We start from the raw sequence: 3,939 nt of genomic DNA, 5'->3' as shown, positions 1-3,939 counted from the left end.
GACATCGCATCAGGTCCAACGGGCACCACGTAGGGACCACCTTGCGGCACTTGCCAAACGCTCCACAGGGGGGCAGCTCACAGCCTCCGAGCAAGGCTGTTTCGTGGCAGAATGTCCACACCACGGCCCTTAAATGTCACCCCTTCCTTGCTCAAGCCCATAACCTCTGGGAGATGATGAGTACAGTCTGTTTGCAGGGGGAGGGGCATTTACGGACTGCCCTGCAAGCACAGGGAGCCCGGCCACGGACTGTCACGGGCCAGGGTCGGATCTTTTGAACTCCTTCTCTTAGGGACCATGTTAGGGCTTTTTTTTTTTTTTTTTTAAGATTTTATTTATTTATTTGACAGAGAGAGAGGGAAGGGACAAGCAGGGGAAGGGACAGAGGGAGAAGCAGAGTCCCCGCTGAGCAGGGAGCCTGATGCGGGGCTCGATCCCAGGACCCTGGGATCATGACCTGAGCTGAAGGCAGTCGCTTAATGACTGAGCCCTCCACGGCCCCCCATGTTAGGGCTTTACTAATACAGAGGATGCCTGGTGGGCTCATCAGTAGAGGACATGACTCTTAATCTCCAGGTCGTGGGTTCAAGCTCCACCTTGGGTACAGAACCTACTTTAAATAAAAATTAAAGAAAATATTTTCAGAAAATTGGGTTTCCAGAAGGGACAGGGTGTGAGCAGGCAAGCTGCAAAGGAGGGTCAACCTAATGACAGTTGTTCCTCAGCTTCCTGCACGGAGATAAAATTTTTTTGTTTGTTTTGTTTTGTTCATTTGACACAGAGAGAGAGAGATCACAAGTAGGCAGAGAGTCAGGCAGAGAGAGGAGGAAGCAGGCTCCCCGCTGAGCAGGGAGCCTGATGCGGGGCTCGATCCCAGGACCCTGAGACCATGACCTGAGCTGAAGGCAGAGGCTTAACCCACTGAGTCACCCAGGTGCCCCCCAAATGGTTTTTCAAAGAGGTCAACATAGAAATGCCATCTGACCCAGCAACTCCACTCCGGACACACACCCAAAAGAGTTAAACGCAAGGACCGGGACAGTGCCACGTTCACAGCAACAGTATCCACAGTAGACAGAAGGCGGGTATAACCCACGTGTCCATCAACGGATAAATGGATAAACATGCATAGACACACGATGGAACATGATTTCGTCTTGAGAAGAATTTTGATCTATGCCGTTCCGTGCATGGACCTTGAAAACAGGGAAATAATCCAAACAAGCAAAAAAAAAAAAAAAAAAAAAGAAGTCAAATACTGTATGATTCCACCTTCATGAAGGACCTACAACAGGCAAATTCATAGAAACAGAGAGTAGGTTCGCGGGTACAGGGGCTGGGCACAGAGGAAAGGAGTTCCTGTGTGTGGGTTCAGAGCTATGCTGGGGATGACGGAAGATTTCCGGGCACGGATGATGCTCAACTTTGCAAGACTAAGGCACTGAAGTATGTGTACAGATGACTGCAATGGCAGCTACTCCTTAGGTGTATTTCAGTGCAATAAAAAAGAAAGGAAAAGAAAAAAAGCCAGTCCAGAGCATGGACACGCACCTGCCTTCCGAACCCCCGTGTCCCGCCCAAGGTGACGGGGCCCAGACAGAGGGACCCGGCAGCCGAGATCCCATCACAAGGAAGAGGCGAGAAGAGCAAAAACCCGAGCCCTTGTCCCAATCCAGAGCCACCTTCTCTCTCTGCCACGTTTCTTACTTGATGAGCCGTAAACAGATTTCCTTCTTCAGGAAAAAAAAAATAATAAATTATGTTTCCGTAGAAAACTGTGTGTTGTCTGCACACACCCTTCCCGACCATCTGCTCTGCGACCCGGCCAGGACCCACAGCCTGGCCCCTGGGAGAGATCTGAGTGAATTCTCCCCGGGCCTCCTGCAGGACGGCCACTCCCCGACCTGCAAACGCACCCGTTTCAACACTCCCTGGGCTCTCCTGGTGTGGGGAGTGCTTTTCCCATTCTCTGAACCCTCTATTTATTTTTTTAAATTTATTTATTTAAAGTGATCTGTACACCGAACATGGGGCTCGAACTCATGACCCCGAGATCCAGAGTCGCGAGCTCCACCAACGGAGACAGCTGGGTGCCTCCATTCTCTGAACCCTTGAGAGTATCCGCCCTGTTCCGTCTGTACCACAGGCTTATTTTTATGCTTGTGGGAGAGTCATGATTTTCTGTTTTCCTGAAAATTCTCTTTGTCACCGCCCAGGGTACAAAGAGGGTGCCACTGAGAGACGGGGGGGGGGGGGCGTGGGCGGGGCTTTCTGGGCAAAAGCCTGAGATTTCTGGCTTCGCTGACGGAGCCCCCCCAGGGCCCCTGGGGTTTGCAGCTTCTTGTCCTTGCTACGTGTCGAAGGGGATTTGGCAGGAACCTGATGAGAGGGAGTTTTCCTGGGGGGCGGGCGCTGTGTCATCCTGGCACCAAGAGACGCCGGTTCAGGGAGCTGAGTCTGGGAAATGTCTTCCGCGCCCCCAAAGCCCGGGTTTCGGGTTGTCCTCAGTTTACCAATGAAATGTGCGCTCCTCCGAGACGGAGCGCTCGGGGCTGGAACGGCAGTGGCTTCCTTGGAGGGTCCCGGCAGATGTGTCGAACTGACGTCCCACGGCGCCTGGACAAGGCCACAGCAGCTGTGGACGGCGGGGACCTGCGGTGCCCGCGGGAGTCTGTGCACTCTGAACCTCGAGTATTTACAACAGAACTGAAAACCAGAAATTCGCCACATTGAGGGGCTCCTGGATGGCTCAGTCGGTGAAGCGTCTGCCTTCGGCTCAGGTCATGATCTCAGGGTCCTGGGATCGAGTCCCATGTGGTGTCGGGCTCCCTGCTCAGTGGGGAGCCTGCTTCTCCCTCTCCCTCTGTGTCTCTCACTGTGTCTCTCTCTCTCAAATGAATAAATTTCTCTTAAAAAAAAAAGAAGAAGAAGAGATTAGCCACATTGATTCAAAAGTGTGGAGAAGTCACCTGGGACAAACAGAAGCCAGGGATGTCCCAAGACCCAAGCATCCCTGAAATGGGGGTGGGGCTGGGACACCCCAGACGTGGGTGCTGCCACTCACCTGGGACAGGAGAGGACACCCTGGGTTTTCCCTCCCGGTACCCTCAGCCTCCCAGTCAGGACCACTCTGTGACCGACTCCAGACGGATGCTAAGGAACGCGGAGGCTGTCGCTGACTTGCAGGAGAGTCTGAGCCCAACGCACCGGGGAGGACACGCAGAACAAGGGGTTGTAGAGCCAGGATGTGTCCTTCCCATCCGCAGGGACTGGACCCACGTAGCCAGCAGTGTGGGAACAGACAGGACGTCATCACCGTGTGCTGACGCGGGCACAGGATGTTCCAGAAGGTCATATGCAAAAGGGCATTTATTTCTCAAACTCCTGCTTCTTCGGTCGGCTCTCAGGACAAGCGCTGAAGGAATTCCAAAAATACAACAGGAAATGCATCCTGTGGCACTACACTCGGACGTCCTGTTCAGGGATGTGAAATCTGACAACCACGAGGTTTGAAAACTCTGAAAATTTTCTCCGGAACTATTTTAAATATTCAGAGGAACGTCCTTAAACAAAACCCGCCCCGGGGCTGATGTGGTCAAAAACAGCCCAAGGAAGCTTTTAGAAAAATCTGCGCCGCTAATGCAGGATTCTTCGCCCCTGAAATGCAACCCAGTTCCCACATCCTTACGTCAAGTGCACGAAGATATGCAAAAGGAGAGTTCTTTTTTTTTTTTAAGATTTTATTTATTTATTTGGCAGAGAGAGATCACAAGTAGGCAGAGAGGCAGGCAGAGAGACAGAGGCAGAAGCAGGCTCCCCACCGAGCAGAGAGCCTGATACGGGACTTGATCCCAGGACCCTGGGATCATGACCTGAACCGAAGGCAGAGGCTTTAACCCACTGAGCCACCCAGGTGCCCCGCAAAAGGAGATTTCGATG

This window comes from Martes martes (assembly GCF_963455335.1).
Source record: "Martes martes genome assembly, chromosome: 11".
Taxonomy (NCBI): domain Eukaryota; kingdom Metazoa; phylum Chordata; class Mammalia; order Carnivora; family Mustelidae; genus Martes; species Martes martes.
The sequence above is the reverse complement of the archived record's forward strand: the minus strand, read 5'-3'. Positions refer to the sequence as shown.